This window comes from Salminus brasiliensis, chromosome 3, assembly GCF_030463535.1.
Source record: "Salminus brasiliensis chromosome 3, fSalBra1.hap2, whole genome shotgun sequence".
NCBI lineage: Eukaryota > Metazoa > Chordata > Actinopteri > Characiformes > Bryconidae > Salminus > Salminus brasiliensis.
Window position 1 is genome coordinate 46,827,799 of NC_132880.1, and position 23,441 is coordinate 46,851,239.

Here is a 23,441-nt window from a genome sequence, read left to right on the forward strand (position 1 = left end):
TGGTTGGTGTCTCCTCACCTGGCCATGACCACGTATAAACACTTGATTTAGGATAATGAGAGGAAGGATTCATGGTTATGTTCAATATGTATAGTTATACCGCCTGATATATGAGCAGTAGATGTTTGCTTCATCACTAGAGGTGGAGGTAGAGGTCATGAGGTCACGTAACCCTAAGAAAGTAGGCCTTCAGGCAACCCCCACCTTTTTAGGATAATGAGTGGACGGATTAATTGTTATGTTCAATAAAACGAGTAAAATTAATTCTACGTTTAATATGTATAGTTATACCGCCTGATATATGAGCAGTAGATGTTTGCTTCGTCACTAGAGGTGGAGGAAGAGGTCATGAGGTCACGTAACCCTAAGAAAGTAGGCCTTCAGGCAACCCCCACCTTTTTAGGATAATGAGTGGACGGATTAATTGTTATGTTCAATAAAACGAGTAAAATTAATTCTACGTTTAATATGTATAGTTATACCTCCTCATATATGAGCAGTAGATGTTTGCTTCATCACTAGAGCTAGAGGTCATCAGGTCACGTAATCCTCAGCAGATAGGCCTTCTGGCCTTCATCTTTAAGATCTAGCTAAACGATTATTGATCCATTTTAAAAGCAAGCCCCCACCTTTTTAATATGACCCATATGCCCAAGACTAAAGGTCCCCAGGTCCTAGTGTTGAACAGGATCAGACCAGACCACTGAAACGTTCAGGGTTTCTCAGCATGCTCTGAACCCATAGAAGATATGACTCAACACCTGGATATAATCAATCAATCAAGTAATCTTACGCCTTTCTACTGAAGAGATCAAAGATCCATGCAACGTAGGTTGTCATTCCTTCAGTTTTTGACTTTATTAGATTAGCTATACCACGCGTGGAACAGTTCTTATTGATTAGTCTCAATTTCCGGGCATTAGCTATCATCCGAATGCACTCCACCAACACCAAAATGGAATCAACTCCTTTTTTTCTGGGAGAGCAAGGGTTTTCAGCGAAATTCAGCTGGATGCAAACCCAAAAAACACTCCTAAGCTCCTAAACAAGACATTCCAACAGTCGTTTCGCCTTCCCGAGTCAAATTGCTTTAGCTGTCGGCTCTTCCGGTAGCCAGAAAACAGCCTGGTATGCCAGAAACCTTGCACATTTCTGCTTACATCACACTGCTTCAACTTGGAAAACTCAGAATATCTAAAAATCATATTTTTTCCAATGTTTCTCTTGTGCATCTTCATTCTGGAGGTGATGCAGTTAAAATAATGGCTTTATCCACATCACAGTTCATGCTCATCAATAATTCAGCTTGCGCAAACTTATTTTTTGTCACAAGTCAATTTACCGTCATCACTTTCACATTTTACCTTACTGTGATACTTCACCGAGAACACTGTAGAACTTTCCTAACATACCAAAACTACCAACAGCCAGAAAGAGGAATCTGATGATATCAAAGCTGCTCCTACATCATATTAAACAGCCAGCTCCAAAAACTCCATCATTAAGATTTTAATTTAAACAGCCGCACCTGGGGGAAGTTGATGTTTCTGTCTTGCGTTGGCAGGCACCCCCCAACTGGCCATCCACTAGCAGCAGATACCATCTCCAGACCATTAATGAGATCATGTGCCAGTGAAGACTGCATCCTCTGCTTTCCCAGAGTTAAAGGCTTGATTGTCCGCAGTGAATCTTCCCATTTCTGCTTGTGTATTGTATCCATTCGTATCTGCAAAGAAAACAGTATGAAAATGCTTTAATGTCTGGAAGGAATCAGAAATCATGTTTAATACATTAGGGGCTGCTTTCCCAGACCTAGATTAAAACCAAGCCTGGATAAAATAGGGCTTTTCTTTATGAAATACCACTAACGTTGTTGTTTTATCCAAGTCTAATCTTAAACCTTGTCCACAAATCCAAGGTACTGAACATTTTGTCCTGCCGAATATGTTTTATTTCATTGAATGGAAGTAACAGTGATTTTAGAGTTTGCCTACATAGCCCTTGTAGGTTTTACAGGGCACTCTTTAGACCTCCCCCCAACAGAATTTTATAACAATCTTGAAGATTTCTGACAGTTTTCCGAGGTAAAAGCTTCTTAATCCATTTAAAAAGTGGGTCCCACCTCTATAATGTGAACTTGAAGGCAAAATTAACAGTGAAATTACAATCATCAATGGCATCACAATCATAATGTAGAAAATCCCCAGCTACAATTTAGCGATCACTGTAATAAAGCATGTATAAAAGTATTTATAAAACTATTTGGTGAAAATTGAATGTTTTAATAAAATAAATATAATAAAACTATTTCTAACTATATCTAAAATGTAATTTGTATTAAAGTTTGCTGTAATTACTGTGTTTTTTGGTCAGAATTCACCTCAGTAAATAGCAAATCATTTAATTAGCAAATTTAGTCAAACCAAGCATATTTAATGAAATGCATATATATTTAGTTACAATAAAATTATCAAACTATTTTTAAATGTACAAATATTTCAATGTAAAAGCATCTAAAAGCAAGTTTGAGTTAAATTTGTGTTTTCTTTAAAAATAATTCTTAATTGTACCAAAATAATGAAACTGTGGTGAAATTGAGATGCTCAGATTTATACCCCCATAAGTTGGTAAGTCACCTCAAAAGTATTTCTAGTGACATTATATTTAGTGATATCATAAATATGGTGCTATAATATTGTTATTATGGATTTATAGTTATATTATTGATATAGTGGTATCATAATTGCAATTTCCCGTAACTGGCTCCCAGTTTTAATACAGGGAAATAAAGTCAGTGAACAACAGGTGTTTCAACAGTTAATCAGGGCTGAAGCAGAGGTACCAGGGCTCTCCAGAAGCCGGAATCTCATACACAGACATGCCCAACTGGAAGAATGCTGTCCAGTGTAGTATAGGCCTGTCATTTTTCCGAACCCTTGACTCATTGCTGTCTCTGATTGGACTATCTGAATCATATCAGCTGGAATTTACAATATTATGACCAAAAGAAGAGCAGCTGTTAATGTCCAGGGGTGGAACAGAGGAGGAAGGGCTTACCAAGCACCTGAGCTGACAGTAAAACTGCCTCAGTGGTTTCCAGTTTATCAAGACCTTTCAAGCCCATTTACTGTCAGTCTGCTTAGCAGTAGACTAAAGGTGCAAATATCAAATATCAGAGGAAATTGTCTATAATTGAAGAATGCATCATCATGTTTTTAGAGAAAGTCCTTAAAGAAAATCTATAGGTTTTTAAATCCACAAAAAACACATTAGCCATCGCCTCGCCTGCACAAATCCAGGCCAAGTGCATCAGCAAGATTATCAGTGCTCTCCTCTACCAAGATTACTTTCCATTTCAAAAAATGCAGAAAGCCTTGAAGCAATAGTTTTTCCGGGCAAATGGGTGGGTTAACTGACACAACAAAAATAACCCAAAAAAGAGAAAAAAACTGATAAACAAAAATTAAAGCTATAGTTTGGAGACAAATCGGACCTTATATGGATGACATACTGTATATATGACCATTAAAATGGCCATAAGCCATTAAATTGCACAGCTAAAACAGTGTGAGACACACCTAGAAGCTTAAATTGTGTCTGTAACTTTGTCCATTGATATAAACAGCAAGTTTATTAGCGATTACTCTGCAACCTGATGAGGTTTTTGTAAAGACTGTGATGATTTACGACAAAGTATTAGTGGGGAATACTAATAATTGGTAGCTACATTAGCCTAATAGCTCCAGTACAAGGGTCACCTGAACAGTTTATTTAGCTAGTAGATGAAACCCAACAGATTTTATATGTGAGTATATGGCATACTTGTAATTTTCCAATAAATACAGTATATTATGAACTTATAATAATAATGTTTATGCATAATTATTGACCTAATCTGCATAATGTTACTGTTTAACATCAAATATGTTAAGGTTTATCGCAGTAAGTGAAAAGTGAGCAACTCTGCTAAATTTTGAGTAGTTTGCAGAGTCTAAACACCCTCCACAGAGTAAAGGGCATTCCATATATGGCCCCCTGAATACCATAAGGTCTACTCGGCCAGCATTCAAATCAGATGGCATCAGCAGCTGCAAACTCAACCCTATCCTTGCCCTTCCTGAGGCCTGGCTTTGATCACTGGGCCCCCCACTGCGAGCCAACACATGGCCATGAGTGCATACTAACTCAGCGCATGGACTCGGAGCAAGCACTTGGAAACAATCAAGGGGAAAAGAGCAGAAAATCGAGGTGTTTGGAACAAAGTCAATGCTTTGGCGAGATCATACAGATTGGGAAAGTATTTGGTAATTGCTCAAAACCAAATTAATCTTTAACACTGGAACGCTCACAAAGGGCTGTTTTGGGCAGTAGCTGAGCAAGAATAATGCCCTTTGAAAGTCATTTGGTTTTACAATATCCCAGGGTTGGCTTCGTGGTAGCATTTCAAGAGTGCTCAACCCACGCGGTGCACTGAAGAGTCGTCGTCTCAGAAGTAACGATTGGAAATATTCGACAGCTGTGCCGGGCAAACTTCCTGCGAGGTTCGACAGAGGTTGTGACGGGCAGCTACAGCTGCCACTCAGCTACCTGTTGAGTGGCCTTGTGACTTTTAGACAAATGAGTTGACAGGTGCAATTTCAGCCTGAGTACCTGTGCCTTTATAGGGCAGCTGATAGGCTTGAGAGGGGCTGCGGGACGGGGGATTTATATTGGTACTGTACGTTACCCTGTGTCATCCTATCTACCCTAGGTAGGCTTAGTAAGCAAATCAGAGATATTTTCCACCTGCTCTGACCACTACCAAGGCCAATACAGAGCACATACCCTAACACCCTGCAGAAAGTGACAAGGCATATATAACAATATCAATAGAAGCGACTAAGCTAAATTTAGTAATACAGATATACAGCGAAAAGTAAGAGAAACAGAAAGATATGTTTATAATAAGACATTTTTCCACACATAATAATAATAAATTACAATTAAGCGTATTGGTGTCTGTCTAATGAGGAAGCTAAGCCACTATGGTGTGTCTTTATCAGCAAGAGTAATTTTCAGTTTCAAGGACAGCCGGCTCCATAAACTCAGAGCAGGACTGCCACGGTACGTGACGCATAGCATGATAGCAGGCCCATAAATATAATCACCCATGATGTCAGCCCCTCAATTACAATGTAATTAAGAACATTGCAAGAGCATCATCATGTGATCCACTCGCGGAAACTGCAGTTCAAGCAGGATTTCTGCCAGGAAGCACATTTTTTTCACATCGGTTTTAGAGCTCTTTGGAAAAGTCCAGAACAGAATGTGAAGCAAGTAGGTTAGCTTTTATGTGAACAAACTAACAAACAAACAAACAATTTGATTATTTAGGAAGATTACAATTATTTAAAAAATGCTTTTGATTGATGAATCGTCTTAAATAGCGGGAAATTCACCTGATAATAATCCATATTTTAAATTCAAATCAAATAAAAAATCAAATCAAATTTTATTTGTCACATACATAGTCATACACAGTATAACTTGCAGTGAAATGCTTTTATGACAGTCTGCCCACATCAAAGCTATACAATAAAGATCTACATTTAAACTTAACTAAACCTTAACTTAATGAAGTAAAGTGCAAAAGAAAAATAAAATAAAAAAATAAAAATAGAATAAGTTACATTTAAGTTAAAAAATAAAATATAAAAATATGAAAATATTGAAATATAAGCAAAAGAATAAAAATACAAATATATATACACAGATGAAATAGTGCGTGTCTGTGTGTGTGTATATATATATATATGTATACATATGTACATATTTATCTGTATGTCCTTCAGGGTATTAAACAGAGCCAAGCCCCATTGGTATTCCTTTGCCCCTTATTGTTTTTGTGTTTTTGTCTTTGCTCGAACACTTTCTAGTCCATCTTTTTTCCTCAGTGCATTTTTATTTTGCCTTTTTAAAGTCTAAAAACTCGATTTACCATCAAAATCCACACGATCCACTTTGCTTTCAGAAATTGCAGATCAAGCAAGATTTCTGCCAGGGGTGAAACTGAAATAGACATTTTTTCACACTGGTTTTGGGGCTTTGGAAACGTCCAGAATGGAATATGTAGCCAGATTCAACAACATAACAAACAAAAACAAAGAAAATTCGTATATATATATATAAAATATTTTTACATTTTTATAAATTATTAAATACATTTAATACATACATGATTTGTCGCCAATTCACCCGATAATAATCCATATTTCAAATTCTCCTTCTGGCCTCTCTTAGAGTATAGAACAGAGCTCAAGAGTTTTTCACTTTTAAATCTGTTTACAAAATTTCTAGTTTATCTTTTTTCTTTCCTTAGGTCCGTTTCTATTTTTCGGGCCTTTTTAACTCTGAATACTTAATTTACCATCATAATTTGTAGTAAGTGAGATTATTAGAATATAAGTGATATAATCAGAAATGGCAGCTCTGACTCCTACACAAAATCCCAGAATGCTGGATGGTGGGCTAATGGTTTAACCCTCATCATATGTTACAGGTGAAATGGACCCGTTGTGAAGTTTAAAAACACAGAGGAAAATATTCTTAACCATTTATTCTTTTTTGCTGGGCTTAATTATAATGACCATGCGAATAGGAAATGACTGATTTAATATATTCAAAGGTTAAAAGATGGTTTGTCCAACAGCCATCAACTCCAAGAGAGACATTAATGTCTAGTTTTTCACCAAAGTACAGAAAAAAGTGTAGGGTGATCCACTTCTCTTTGAGACATGAACATGAAACATTTAGCAGAAGACTGATTATGATATATGGTATGTTTCATTTCATTTGCAAAAAATCTGTAAAAAAAAATGGTCACTAGTAGGCTAGTAGTAGGTTAACCGAACAGGAAACTAGGCCTCATGTTCTCTGTTTACTCTGTTACTTATTTACTTTTAATATACACCAATGTAAATTTCTTTACAGTCTGTGTATCTCATTTCTTAGCACCAGAAATAATACTCAACAGTACCTAACAGTCTCGAAAACAAAGCATGGAATGATTTTCTGCCCTATTTGCCTCCTCTCTTGTGAGTTGTGTAACTTGCTATCAACTTGAACATCTGAGCTTACTTCTGCAGTCAACGTAGGCCTGCTGATTCACCAAAAACCCAGTGAATCACCAAGACATCTTGATGGTAAGGTCCAAAGACCATTAATTATGCTGAAAATAACTTCCTGTCATTCAGCTGCGCTTTCAGATATCATAATCGTATTGTGCTTAAGCTTTTAAACACCTGCCCAAGCGTTATATCGTCACTGTTACACAAAACCTTTCTCTAAAAAAGGCAGATTTACAGGAGAAAGAAAAAACCTTCTTAACTTTTAATGGAAGTCAATGTAACAAATAAAAGAAGTCATTTTGGAGCATTTCTATTTCTTCTTGAAAAACAACGGCAGATTCCAGTTATGTTAAAAAGTAAAAGAAATGGCAAAATACATATATGACATTTTTTCTGTGGCTCATCAGGCTCCCTCACCACCCATGCCAGACCAGTTGCACACCCTCCTACCACTGCTACCTGCCTAATGACCATGTTCAAACCTAAATGGCCTCCTAACTATCTGCCACTATAAATATTGCCACTATTACCCATCATTACTCTGACCATCACTGCCATGACTATATTCAGTTCTACTACACCATGATTATTATATTATGATTATGAATATGTGCACCTGATAGTTATTATTATATTATTGATAAAAGTTATATATAATAGTTCTGATAAGAGGAGGATGGGTCGAGTCTTGGTTCCTCCCAAGGTTCTTCCTCCAGCTCTGAGGGAGTTTCTCCTTGCCACTGTGGTCTTTGGCTGCTCACTGGGGGTCTTAAGTTTTCATGTCTTCTTATGTTGTTGATTTTTTGTCTTTTTTACTAATTACTGATTGTGTAAAGCTGCTTTCTGACAACACCAGTTGTAAAAAGCGCTATACAAATAATTTCAATTTGATTTAATGAAGATAGTAGTACTTCATACTCGTTTTCTATGAATACAAGCTGACAGGGTAATTAAATAATGGCATTTGTCTTGTATTTTGTTGATGTTAGGTAGAAAAAACTGTAATTTAAGTCAATGTAAAGAGATGCAATTCCACTAAAGCTTACTGAATTGAATTCATTTAGTATTGAAGTATTTTAGTACCATTCTATTGGTCTGTTCTTCATCAAATTGTGAGACAATATAAAGGGACGCTGGTGTTTTTAAATAGGGTCACAAATAAATCGGACACTGACGATATGCATGAAACTTCTACCTTTATTTACGTTTACACAAAGCTAGTCACCGACATTCCTTGGGCAGTACCTTCAGTACCCACACCGGAACCACCAACCTGTAAGAGTAAATGCTGAATATAAAGCCTCCCACTGAGCCCTTTCAAACTAGCAGCCACAGCTCCATTGAGCAACTCAGCTCATACACATGGAGGCAAATCTTCTGCATTTAGCGATTCTGACACTCAATCCCACAGCTGCACAATTGGCTGTCACTTTCCCCTCCACTTAAAACGAGAAAAGCAGTCACTTGCAGACAGTGCTTGGCATAGCTGGAATTGGAAACAGAGCGTGGAGCTTTAAGCAGAAAAACAATTAAGATGTAAACATGCTAATCTCAGAGTAAACATGACAGGTTTAAGAATGGACCATTAGACTAGGCATTTGGACTTAAAGCCATTGGAAGCACTGACTGATTTGGGCTGGAGCTGCATCCATGTTTATTTCTGAATCGACTGATTTTTCCAAAATGTACTCTTTCACGCTTCTCTCTTCTACTGCACACATGGTAAGTATGATAAGCTGGCCTTACACAGGCCCACCAGAGCCTCTCATGTCTCCCATTGTCTGTGACAAGCCCATTGGTTCAGTTTTGCCAGTACCAAGAGCAAGGGCAGATAAGAATGCTGCCACCGAGCCCCCTGCAGTGAAACCACGGAGGATTAACATCCGAGGGACTGAATTAAAGCACCCCCTTCAGCCCAAATGAGGTGGGCTTCTCTGAGAACAGTGAAGCTCTAATCATAAATAAAAACATCACTACAGTGGCACCTGCAACCTGCAATTTCCTGACCTCATCCACTGCTACCTGTCTAATGACCATATTCAAACCTAAATGGACTCTTAACTATCTGCCACTATTAATATCACCACTATTACCCATCATTACTCTGACCATCACTGCCATGACTATATTTAGTTATTCTACACCATGATTAATTTATTATGATTATGAATATGTTGCACACCTGAGCAGTAGAACAGTCTTATACGGTGGTTTGGTAACGTTTATCAATAATTTATAAATAGTTCTGATCAGAGGAGGACGGGTCTGGTCCCCCTTGTGAGTCTTGGTTCCTCTCAAGGTTTCTTCCTTCAGCTCTGAGGGAGTTTTTCCTTGCTACAGTGGTCTTTGGCTGCTCACTGGGGGTCTTATATTTTTCATGTCTTTTTATGTTGTTACTTTTACTGATTATGTAAAGCTGCATTGTGACAACAACAGTTGCAAAAAGCTATACAAATAAATTTGATCTGATTTAATGAAGATAGTAGTACAATTTCCTGACCTCATCAATTTGTTTGTGAATGATCTGAGGTGCCAGTAATTATTGTATTGGAAGGGGGAAAGTTCATCAGATTCCCTCAAACAAGTCAAAGTCCATCAAAAGGTCCATTCAATGGTTTTGCAGGTAAGCTGGCCTTACATAGGCCCACCTGAGCCTTTTGTGACTCCTATTGTCTGTGACCAGCCCATTGGTTCAGTTCTGACAGTACCAAGAACAGGGGCAGATAAGAATGATGCCACCAAGACCCCTAAGGTGAAACCACAGAGGATTAACATATAAGGGGTAAATAAGTAGTACAAAACAAAAGAAAAATATATATATACCCCAAAAATGTGTCATTTGTTTCCATGAGATGTTTCTACATCTAAATTGGAGTCCATCTGTGTAAATTCACCAGATTGAGGCCTGCAAACACCTGCCTATATAAGGTCCCACAGTTCACAGGTGCTTGTCAGAGCAACTCCAAGCCTTGAGGTCAAAGGTATTATCTGCAGACCTCAGAAACATGAATGTATCAAGGCATAGATCTGGCATAGATCTGTTACAGAAAAATTGCCGCACCTTCACAGGTCCCAAAGAGAACTGTGGACACCATCATTCGTAAATGGAAGAAGTCGGGAAACACCAAGAATCTTCCTAGACTTGTCTGCCTGGCCAAACTGAGCAATCGGTGGGGAATACAGTCTTTGGCCATGGAGGTGAGCAGGACTCAGAGGGTCACTCTGACAGAGCTTCAGCATATCCTTGTGATGGACGATGGAAGAATCTTTAAGACGATCCACTCCACAAATCACGCCTTCATGGTACCGTGGCCAGACGGTAGCCAGCCCGCTTGGAGTTTGCCAAAAAACACCTAGAGGACTCTCAAACCATGGGACTTTTTGACTTGAATACCAAGTGTCAAGTCTGGAAGAAACCAGGAATCGCTCATCACCTGGCTAACGCCATCTCTACAGTGAAGCATGACAATGGCAGCATCATGATGTGGGGATGTTTGTCAGCAGCGGGACCGGGGCGCCTAGTCCTGATAGAGGGAAAGATGCTAAGTACGCTGATATCCTTGAAGAAAACCTGCTCCACATTGGACCTCAGACTGGGGCGAAGGTTTACCTTCCAACATGACAACGACCCGAAGCACACAGCCAAGACAACAAAGGAGTGGCTTCAGAGAACGTCTGTGAATGTCCTTGAGTGTCCCAGCCAGAGCCCAGACCTGAATCCAATTGAACATCTGTAGAAGGAGCTGGAAATGGCTGTGTACCGACGCTCCCCATCCAACCTGACCGAGCTGGCAAGGATATGCTAAGAGAAACGGGGAAAAATGTCCAGAAACATGTGCCAAGCTTGTAGCTTCTCCAAAGATGCCTTAAAGCTGTAATTGCTGCCAAAGCAAGGTGCATCAAGCAAGTATTAAGCTAAGGGTGTGTACAGATATGTAACCCCTAAATAACTACATTTTTTCAGTACAATTAAATTCATACAATCAATTGTGTGTAGGTGGTTGTAGATGTTTATGGCACAACATGAATTGAATCTATTGTAGAATAAGAATAGAGAAGGGTGAAAGGTGTGCAGACTTTCCGGCTTGACTGTAAACATTATATATATATATATATATATATATATATATATATATATATATATATATATACACACACACACACACATACACTTCAAGGCTTATTACACACTAACTACAGGGACTTCTGTACAAACTGGTGGGGCTATTCTCTGCTAATAGAAGTTTGTAATAACACTTTCGGCCCACTGGCGGACCACAGGCTTTTTTGAGGGGTTAAAGGTGTCCTTTTATTTCACGAAAAGTAGAAGTAAAAGAGCAAAACAAAGACGTGTATAAAACAAGAGGTTCATAAAAAGACAAAAAGGAAATAAGGATATAAATATACACAGTAATACACAATAAAAGTAGGATAAGGGGACATTAGCAGAGGAATGTATCCCTTAGAAAGTTTAAAGATCAGCCCAAATGAGCTTGGTTTCTCCAAGAGCAGTAAGGTCCTCATCTCCGCTGCCTCGGACTGGCAAAAATGATTGCATTACATTTGTTGTCTTTCAAACAAATACATCCACCCGCAACCAGCAACATCCTGGCCTGTTCAGGTCGGTTCTAAATGGTCTTGGCTACCAGTAGATTATCGTACTAGATGTAAAAGTAGTCAAATACATTTGAAAACAGACCTTATTCTTCCCTATATTGTATAATCTCACATCTGCCCAAAGCACAACCCCTTATACCCTCTCAATTTAGTTGGATTTAGCTTTTTGTAATTACTTGTTTTTTGTTTACATTGCTTGTTTACATTTATTGTTGTCGTTTCTCATATTTAAACATCCATATATACTCCTGTGTCTCATCAAATTCATCAGCATGCAGCAATTTCATGGCTACTAAGGCTGTGGCTGAAGTTGCTAAAGTGGCATACAGGACGGCCGACTGTAAAGAAAAGAAAGAAGACAAAGGACATTCCAATCCCTCCACCGCATGTCATTGGTTCTTGTGTGCACTGGCTAAGGCTAAACCATTTCAGGAGCTGTGACAGACTAATATGCAGCTCAAGCTTTCAATAAAAAAGGCGATGACAGCCATGTTCGCTGAATGAGATTCTGAAGAAAAGGACTGGGGCCTGCAGGTGTTCTTTTGGCCCCTAATCACAGTGACCCGGGGAGAGCTCCCCGTTCGTCAGCAGGATTCAGGCGAACTGTACAAGCATTCATTTAGGAGCCGTTTCAGCAACAGGTGGTGTCAGATAAGGAGGACAAAACCAGCACTCAAGTTTTCTACATCTGATCAGAATACCTTTGGAAAGCTGATGGAGTTGGATATTCTGAAGATTCTGTCAGTTCTTACTTAGTGGAGTTTGTATCAACTGATCTCAGGCTTAAACAGACGGACGTTTGGAATATAGTCTTTAACCTTAAACTCTTTAAAAAAAAAAAGGATCCACTGACCGATGAGAACTGAAAATGGTGAAGCTGTGCTGATCTGTGCATGAACAAAAAGACAAGCCACCTAGTCCTACTTGCAAATTATAAATAATAGATTGTTCCAGAATATGGAAACAACTGGACACATTGGCGGACGGTGCTACTTTCATCCTTTGGTTTCTTTTTTTATTTTTTTTTACTTTTATTTTTACGTCTTCATCAGATATAAAAACTTAAAAGAAGCCTTAAATCTAAAAAGTTACCAAAAAAAAAAAAGTGAAGAATTTATACTGATGTCATGATAAAAGTCCTCTTGACAGGAGAACAACACACCGGACCCTCAGGATTCTTCTGTGTTGGTTTTTGTTACAGCTGCCAGTGCAGATTTAGGCCTCCTTGTAGGCTGTGCTTGAAATGGGCTTATCTTTTGAGGGGCCTGATCAGTTGACAAAAGCCCATTTAGATGTTAAAACTGAGCGCAGTACTTTTGATGCACACAGAAAGTTAATCAGATTCCCTCAAACAAGTCAAAGTCAATTAAAGGTCCAATTAATGGTTTGGCAGCAAAAAATAAATAAATAAATAAATAAATAACTGTTAAAGTTGCAAAGCTGTAATCAAAAAAAGAAGAAAACTCTGATTTCTGAGATACAAAAGGAAACGACAGATAAGAATAGAATCGAAAACTTTAAGATGACTGTTGGGGGGAGCTCTTTGAAAGTGAGGGAAAGGCCGATCAAGCCGGTCAAGAATAGTGGAGCTATTTTGAATGATTGGGACATCATAAAGAGAGGGCGCCTTTGGTGTATTGATAAGCTGCTCTTTTAAGTGCTGGAGAGTCTGGGGAGAGGAGGAGGAACCCAAAGCCTGTCAAAATGTATTCTGGAGTCCTGCTGATATCTTTTGTCATAGCTGAATATATCGTGCCTAACAATCCTAGGAGTGGATTAGGCACAGAGGATTAAATGATTTGCCGCCTGGAGTTTACTTAACGCTGAAGCTTGTGATTAAGGTTGCCATATGCATGAAGAAGAGGAAGAAAGCGAAGACGAAATGCATTTTGCGCTCGATTTTGTTTTGTTTCTTTTAAAGAGGCAGAATCTAAGCGATTATGACGTAGCGATGTAGCTAGCCGTGGATCAATGGGCGAAAGACTGGTATTATGTAGACTGTGCTAAGTTGGACAAACACAGAGAGAAAGAGAGAGAGAGAGAGAGAGAGAGAGAAAGGGAAAACACACGAAAGCTTTTCATTATTTCTACTTTGAGCTGGTATCGTTTTTACAGAGCAGTCGAAACAACCGAAGCGCTGGCTTTCAAAGCAAGAGGGCCATAACGGAAGCAGGTCTGCACGATGAGACAAACGCGTTAGCCGTAAATAAAAAAAAGGGAAAGGAGGGGGGAGAGAGCGACAAAAACAATGTAGATGTTTAGAGGGAGGAGTATCTGCCGCCATTACACTTGGTGCTAAAACCATACACGAACGGCGCACCTACCATCTCCATGTGGGGTCACCTCAGCGTGCGGCACTTTCTGCTGTGCTGAAGTGAAGACTTAGTCCAATTGTCTCGCAACAGATTGAGTCCTGCGTTACGCAGTCTGCGGCATGCCCAGCCGCCATCTTTAATCTCGTCTGGGTTCAGCTGGTGGTGATGGTCCTCTCCCCTCCATCGTCCCTTCTCTTCTAGTGCTTTCAAACACGGCCCCCCCCACCTCCTTCTTCTCAGACCGTTATTGGGGGGTTCTTCTTTTCTTACTGACATCATATCGCCGTATCGACAGGCTCCTGGGCCGCTCGACAGGGGGGCAAGCGTGAACATGGAGCTCTGGCTGCTACGCTTCGCCACGCCGCTTATTCTCCGAGCACACTCCGCTCTCTCCAAAACATATCCAGCGAAAACAAAAATTCATCCTGGATCTGAGGCCTTTGATCTGATGAAGGCCCGATTTTAGAGCCCCCACCCCCAAACCCTCTCCCCCCCCCCTCCAAAGAGTGCGTTTGAAGATGGCGTTCTCTCAGATGTTCCAAGTAATGAGATTTAGAGTGCTACGATTAATCTAGGCCAATTTTATACACATACAGCCACGCACATAGGCGAACACAAAAGGCTCGAACCTAGACGTAGCCGGACCGATCAAATGAAGTTTTCCTCAGCGGGTCCTCGCGCTCCCAAATTAGGGAGGAAAAATGTATCAGAACCCGAACAAGAGCCCGGCTGGAGTTCTTTGATCGCGGTTTGCCAAAAAAGAAATTGATCTGAGCTGCCTTTGACAATAATTTCGGAAAGTACAGCCACGCTTAATTCTTTTTTCTTCTTTCTTCCCGCGTCCGTTCTTTCCTGTGGTCGCCGTCCGTCTGTCCAAACCAAAATTATCTACCGTTTCTTTCTTTTTGTCTTTTTTATTGTTGTTGGCGCTTAATGCTAATCTTGTTAGCCCGGTCCCTGTCTCTTGTTTCATGGAGTAGTCTATGCTAAGTCTCAAAATGGATGATGCTCTCACCTGCCTCTCCTGCTGGGTGTCTCCTCCGCTGTGATTTCCGTGGTCCGCCATGACTGGGCGCAGTCGTCTACTTGCCACCCTGGAGTACTTTCTAATACTCATGGTTCTGTTTCTGTTCCTTACTACCGTGTTGCTGAAAGATGTGCATCTTTACTTTATGTTGCAGCTTCAGCTCTGCGAGCTGATTGGTGGACGCCAGGACCAGATGATAGACCTCGAAACCCTATTGTAACTATGGCAACAGACCCCACAGGCACAAGTGATTTGCTCCTAATTGCTAGGTAAACATTAGACATAGAGCTGGATCTGATCACAGCGCCAGACGAGCTGAGATGAGGCTCGGGGGGGGCGACGATTACGAAAATCAAACAAGCTTTGAAAATGAAAGGACAGCTGAGCACTGCCCAGTGCAGTCCATCCTGAGCGGGATGGAAGGGGAAAAAAATAAGGGGGGGAAGCACACTGGTAGAGAACACCGGTCTTTTCATGACACTGTTTACGGGATGCTGAAATCCATGTGTTATTTGATGTCCGGGTGCATTTCAATTCAAAAAGAAATAGAAAACTCCTAGAAAACAAGAAAGTAAGACTGCACGGCGAACACGGACAGAGAGCGCGCGGTAAGAAGATCGGCGGAGACGGATGAGAATGGTGGAAAGAGGAACATGGAGAGGGGGGAAAGATGATATTGCCTTTGTTGGGTAATGTTATCAGCTGCTTACCTTTCATACAGATTTCACACTTGCCTGTCTGGTAGCAGCCAGGGTCAGAGGCAGCAAACTCTTCCCACAATGCCCGATTTTCCATTCAAAACATCCTTGGTGTTGCCTGCCACTCGCATTTGCGTAGACAACGCCGCACTTGAAGCAAATTCGCCGTCCACACTTTGTCTCGTTCGCAGGACCCCCTTGTCCCGCTGCATTTAGGACCGCGTCGGGCTGGCAATGGAGCGCTACCGAAGAGGCGGTTGGGATCTCTGCACGCCGCACGTACAAAAACAGCAGTGCGACTACTGAAAAAAGAAAGTCACGGGATAAAATAGCAGCTGGCCTGTAGTCCCAGCGGCCCCACAGCACACCAGAGTAAGGGCTCATCTGTTAGGATCTTGGGGTTTTTAGGGGGAGGGGGGTCATCCTTTACTAGCAAACAGAGAAGGTGCATGGTAAAAACCCAACAGGCAGGTTAAATAGGGGATTTTTTTTAGGGATTTAGGGATTAGTTCATTTAAGCAATTTGGTGAGTAACAACTGTTAAATATAAATAATAAAATCTAACTGTTATCAAATTTAACAACTAATTTAGTGCTTAATACAAGTAAAACAACTTTCCCAGTTCAGGACTCTGATGTTATATTATACATTATAGCAAAACTGGATCCAGCTGTCACAAATACTTCAGTTAGAAGACCTGATGTTATACTGGTTATACTACAGATCTGCTCCTTTTCTCAATAATAGACCATACAGGCAATGTTAAATACTGTAGGTCTCTACATTTATTCTAATAAAGAATAAACACTAATATTAACACTCCTACAGAAAGTGGTGGTGGTTCTCCATCACTGTGTTCATCATTAGAACATCTCCAAAGTTCTCCTCTCTCATGGAGTCTAGTATTATTTAGAGTTCTCCTCAGATCAACACCTGGTTTGGTGGTAAATCAGGGCTTAATGATGGTAAATCAGGTGAGCTGCTGCTACGGCTGCTGCTGCTGCTGATGGAGTTGAACACATCCTTCACGTTGTGCTGGCTGGACTGGGGGGCGTCCAGGAGAAACCTGGAGGAACCGAGCTCTGTTCTTCAGACTAGCTCACCGACAAGATCTCACTACTCTCTTAAGAATGAGAAGCTCTTGTTTCTCCTTTTTACTGGATTTATGTTCACCTGCATCTGTTCTGATGGGATTTGGAGTTTCTACAATAAAAAGAAAGTGCCTAAAACATAATTAAACAAATTAGTTTATGGTTACATACATTTAAAAAGAAAATGTAAATGTCCCCAGCCACCTACTATGACTGTAAAAGATAAGCGATCCTCTTCATCTGACTATAATGACGCTAATAAGTGACTATAAATATCATGCAACCATCCCTGGCAGAGCAAACAGAGCTCATGTTATCAGTGAGTACTGCAGACAGGATTTCCTGGTTATTTATCCACTAGTCCTTTATCTTTATCCAGTCATTAAAAAAGCCACGAAGACCAGCGGATACAAGCAAACAACAGAAAAGTACAACAAGGAAAACTGTGCTGCAATGTTTGCTGAAATATCAATTTTTTGTAATATTGCAGCTTCATTAATACAAAATCAAAGTTAAATACAGTGACTGGATTCACCAGCAACCTTTAGCAGCTTCCTCACCTTTCACTTTTATAATACAGATATCATATTTAAGACAGCGAATCACCACATACAAGATAAAACAACAAAGCTCTGATAGGCAGATGCCTCTCACCCTTACTTTTACTAAAGGGAAACTTTAGACCTTGCTTAGATGCTGGGAAACATGAATGAATAGATGATCGTCCTAAGCTGGTAGAATGATAGCTACCAAAGTTATCAAATTCTGACAAGACTGCAACGTGAAATGACACCCAAGGTGTGTCTTAAAAGCAGGGGAAATCGCACGCACTGTCCTGAGGGGGCATGGGTGTGCCAGAAAGAGTCTCCAGTTTCCAGTTAATATCAAGAAAACACCTACGCTTTTGGCAATCACACCAACGTTAATCCAATACTCTGATACTTATTCCACTGTTGTCTAATCACGCACGATTCTCCAGAATCTTTCCGTGTGGTCACAAACGAATGCCAGAGTGCCTTCAAAATAGCCCAGATCACAGTGGTCTTCATTCACCTTTGATATCTACTGTATCCAGTGTTATCTGTGTTGCTCTGAACGATACAATCTCTAATTTTAGCCTTGCATTATTGTTTAGGTTCCTTTTCATGAATGTCCAAATATTTCTGGACACCCCTTCTAATGCATAATGAATGCATTCAGCTACTTTAAGTTGCAGCCATTGCTGACACATATGTGCAAATGCACACACACACACACACATCTTATCTAGTGAAACAGGACTGCTAGAGGGGTATAAAGCCCCCCAGCATTGATCTGTGGAGCAGTGGATGAACTGGAATGTTCTCTGGAATGATGGATGGTGGAGCTCCATCCAATACTTTTGGGATGAGTCTGGGAGTTGGGGATGAGGTGAGGCTGGTGATGACCTCACAGCAATGCTCCTCCAAAATCTAGTTGAAATCCTTCTTCCCTGGACCGTATTTTGATGAAAGCAATGCATGAGCAGGTGTCTCAATACTTTTGTCCATGAACAGCGCACTGTTCCTTCGAAACGCAACACACTTTCAGTTCTTTTACATTCGCAGGCGAAGATAACGGGACGAGCAGAAGAAGGCTGAAGCGCATATGAATAAAAATGCCTCGTTAGGAGGTAGGCTGTGGCTGGGAAGTGGTTGCAAGGTTGTGCTGCTGCATTGATTTCAAATCAATGAGGAGCGAGGACGCTCAGTGTGCCGAATCAATCTTGCATAACATTACAAATCCAACACCTCAAAGCCTAGTCCATCCCCTATGATGGGCTGGATAAAGCGGGCAAGCAAGATCTGCTCTATTGACTTTGATAAGCACCAAGTGTGAACTTGGGAGACTTGGGAGACAGTGTTTCGCAATCTGTCCGTTCTGTGGTCCTTTGAAGCTGACGGCCTACGAGAAAATGCATTCGTTAGACGTGTCTCTGAAAAGTAATGTTATTCTAACTTATGCACTTCTAATGATTGGCAGTGTTGTTCCTACTTATGCATTTCTAATGAAGGATGATTCCAGAAGCCAAACCACCCATCCATATTATTTCATTTGTAGATTCCCTCACTGGAACCAATTACCTCTGCTGTTTCTCATTCCCTTAAATCCATTTGTACATATGCATTATGGACCACTGACAAACATCGACTCAGAGAACAATGTAGGCGCTTATAATGGGAAGCACATCATCAGAGAAGTGAGTGTAACAGTCGCGGCATCTGTGGCTTACTCGACGCTCGTTCACGATGGTAATGAGCTGTATTCGTTTATAAAAGCCTTTGAAATAACCCTGGGGTGTGTTATCAAACGAACAGCCACAAGGCAGACACTTCTCTCAGCAGTTCTGGTGAAGGTACTCTGGTGGAGCTTGTCTGAACTCATGCATATTGTATCGTGAACTAACTCGGTGAGCAATTCAAACGAAAAGAACTATGAATATCAATTCACTATTTCAACCTAGTTTGCGGCCCAGGAGTAATTTCTCCTTTGCCAGAATGTATTCATAAGAACGATGTACGTGCAAACAGATGTGCGGTGCTGGTGAGCTTTATCACAACGGCTTGGAATTTGACAAAATCGCACGTTTACCAAAAGGCTTGCGCAGATTCCAGCGCATTCTCCAAAACACCTACCTCGCTTGCACTTCGGTTCTGCAATTCGGAGATACCGAGAGCGCAGAGCTTGGGTTTCGGCTCCAAAAGCAGAGCTCCTCTCCCCATCTTTATGCTGTGGCTCCCCCTCCCACCCCTAGCTGTCTCCCACTCTCCCAGAGGTGCTTGTTTATTCCTCCCTTCAGGCTGTAAGACTGAAGCCTGGGCCTGCCATGAAAGAACACACACAGAACAAGGGGAGATTAAAGGACACTGAGATATAAAGCAGTGCATCTGACCATACCATCTGTGCTACTTGAAACATTTTTTTTTATCTTGCACTCAGGCACAAGTGCATAAAATCATATAAGCTTCAACACACATTGCAAAGCAGGGGAAATGCACTCATTTATGCGTCCCCAAGATAAAGAAGCAAGTAAATGTATTATTAATATTCTGAATATACGACAGGAAGACATATAAGAGGAGATGTAGCTGGTCTCGACTCTGAATTCCAAATATATAAATAAATAAACACACAAGAACCACGATTTGCTTTCAAAATCAGGTCTGACAGGTTGAGAAGCCTTCCTGGAGTCTCAGATAGGTTTAGACTATCTTGTAGGTCGTTTTTTTTATTCCTCAGGTTATTATAATTCTGTTGTTTGTATGAATTTGTTGGGTTATCAGATTCAATCTATTTAAAACATGAAGGCTTATGGAAAACACTTCAATTTGAAAGATTTTTCTTGGATATAAATTATTTTTTTCTTCTGTAAATCAAATTTTATCAAATCCCGTATTTGTCACACATGCAAAGGTGAAAAACTTAGGAGCAAAGTCCCTCAGTGATAAATACACAATAAAAATACAGGATATGCATTAACATACACTATATCTTCATGATTGCACTGTTTAACAAATACATTATTATTGGTATTATTAGTAAGGTATTATAACATTATTAAATAATGTTTTTCCACACTAATCCACTACCAACCTTTTCATAGGACTGAACTGTAACAACTCACGTCCATCCAGCCATAGTTCTTGGTCTCTTAAGTTACAATAAGTAAAAACAACCCATGTAGCAAAGCAATCTGCAGATATTAACGCATCATTGCTTTGATTATTGGATTATATTTGATTAATCGAAAATAATATTATGTTGGCACGTGCACCCTTCCAGTAAATTACCTCCTTAGGACTGCTTAGGCAGGTCAAGAATAGTCATTAGGATTTATCAGCTGCTGATAATAATATTTGTAATCATTTCAACCCTCATAATAACACTCAACAGCAATGGATGCCTCTAAGCAGCTGGCACTGCGGATCTGAAAAGCTAAAGCTGAAGCTAACTGATGCCGACAAGGAATGCAGAAGCTATAAAAAGCTGTCATAGTGCTTCTAGCTCACAATTTCCACCTGAATATAATCTTAAATTTCATTAGGAAATGTCAGTCCAGGGGAAATGTGGAAAAAAAAGACTAGATCTGGTAGACCAAGGCAACTCTCAGCTAGACCAGCTTGTCATCAGAAGGACATCTTACCTGCAACCACATCGCAAAAGTCAATGTCTAAGTTAAAGCAATACTGAAATGAGCCAGGGGCATGACTCTGATGCAGTGCAAAACTTATTGGCCACAAACACCAAAGGTATGTTTAGAGAAAAAATGGGACCAGGAGACACAGCATAAGATTTATACCAATATAGCGTCTAACAGGTGTTTTCTCTGATTTTTGCCAGGACAGTATATAATATTCTGCACTGCGCTGTATTGGTATCATGGCAATAAAGTTGAATTTAACTGAAGCTAATTTCATTGAACGATACGGAGTAGTATTTTTCTACCTAAAGCTTCGAGGTAGAAAAATAATATTTAGAGACACAAACCGTTCTCTCTGTTAAGAAATCTGTTCTCTGGATTTAAGAGTTTGTCCTCCTGTTATGTTCCACATTAAATTGAAAATACAGGACAAATATTTGTAGTCATTTCTGGAGCATGACACCTTTTCTGCTTGGCTTACTTAAGGTGATGAACGTGTACATTTACAAATACTTAATTTGAGGTATTTATGTTATGTGAGAACAGTGGCTTTAAAGGGTAACAATATAACATTTTCATCATTACTATACATATATACATGTATATATATATATATATATATATAGATAGATAGATATATAGATAAATCGATATATAGATATAGATAGATAGATTGTGCTACGTTATCTATAGTCTTACTACCTCATATCTCTACAGTGCAATAATACATAAGCTGCTCTTATACATATTTCATATATCCATATCTGCCCTGCTTACTGTTAATTACTGTTTGTTGTTAACAGCTCTTCTGTAACTTTCTTGTAATTATTCTAATAATGTCTGTCTGTTCCCGTGTGCAATATATACAGTAGTGTGACACTGCAATTTCCTTCAGGATCAATAAAGTGCCATCTTACCTTATCTTAGACCAGAGGAGGATGGGCTCCCCTTGTGAGTCTTGGTTCCTCTCAAGGTTTCCCTCTCGATCTGAGGCTCGAACCCGGATCTCTGTAAACAACTGTGACAACATTCAATGTGAAAAGTGCCATAGAAATACACCAGAATGAAATTAAACTGAATTTAATCACAAGATCTGGGTTCATGAAGGGGTAAAAATGTATTTTAAGGACATTAAATACTGATTATATTCATATTAATTGAGCTAAAGATAATGTTTATGGAGATTAATACCACTTTTAGATGATTAAATATAGTTAACCCTGGTTCAACACAGGGCAGTGTGACCTGGCATCAGTATTGCTGTTCTTTAGAAGCTAATCATAACCTAATAAATCATTCCCTCACTTTAATAAGTCGTTCTTTCAGTTTATTTAATTATTATTATTTCATTGATGTAATTATTGGTTAAATTGAAGACAGAGACTGAGACAAACTGAAGGACGTCTCTTTACTTTAGGGGCCCTGTAGAAAGCCAATGGACGCCTATGACAGTTAGCTAGCTAGCGGGCTATCATGATTTTACATGTGATTATAGTCAAAAGCACTATTTTATTTACATTTTAGATATATTTATCATTCCTATTTGTAGAATAAACAGTTATAAACAGTTATAACGATTTAATGGCGACGGATAGCATCTAGCTAACTAGCTAGCTACGTTAGCTAAAGATGTTAGCATTTGTGCTAGCGAGCTAGCTAGCAAAAGCAAGCATTTCACTTCGCTACTATCTATATTTTCTTTAACGTTACTCTCTCTAGAGAATAAAAGCTAGTATTTATTTATGAGTGTATTTAGCTGGCTATTTTATTAGCTACATATCAGTACAACCGCACGTTAGCCGGTGCTAGCTAATATTTTAAGCTAATTAGCTAGCGGGCTAGCCAGCTAGCTATGTAGCTAGCACTAGACACGGTGGGCTTGTACTGTAATAAAATAATAAAATAATTAAATAAAATAAAATTAAATTAAATACCAAAATACTAATACTACTACTAATACTAATACTAATAATAATAAAATAATTAAAAAATAAAATAATAATAATAATAAATCTGCAACGACCCCCCCCCCCCCCCCCGTGTTTCTGCTGGGTTATGGTGCCTATAGTAAAGCTACGACCTTCCTAAAATCTGCTCCAACCAGCTCTGTGTAAATTCATCAGCCTATAAAGCTGAAATGTGACTTGGGAACTGCTAAAACGTTACGATTGCAGAGCCTCCCCTTGTGGATGCCTCAAAAAAGGCATCATAAGTGACGCCTTTATGTCCAAATGTTTGTGGACACCCCTTCTAGGCCCCTTCAATGACACAGGTGTGCAAATGCACACGCACACAGCTTGTCCAGTCCCTGTAGAGAGGTCCTGCTAGTAGAATAGGACTCTGTGGATGTCTGGAGACAGACATTAACCTTCTTGCACCGTGCCTATAAATAAAGCCCCCAGCATCGAGTGGGGCTGTGTGCCCTGGA

General features: G+C 39.8%; 1 protein-coding gene across 1 annotated transcript in view; it reads right to left on the reverse strand.

Moving 5' to 3' along the window:
* The window catches only part of axin1 (axin 1), a 48,999-nt gene extending 33,891 nt beyond the window's left edge, over window positions 1-15,108 (reverse strand). The window contains exons 1-2 of the mRNA XM_072676394.1: window positions 15,054-15,108; window positions 1,529-1,726 (exon numbers count right to left, since the gene is read on the reverse strand). The gene's annotated coding sequence lies outside the window, so the exon portion shown is untranslated. The remainder of the gene's footprint in view (window positions 1-1,528; window positions 1,727-15,053) is intronic.
* Between the last annotated feature and the right edge of the window lie 8,333 nt (window positions 15,109-23,441).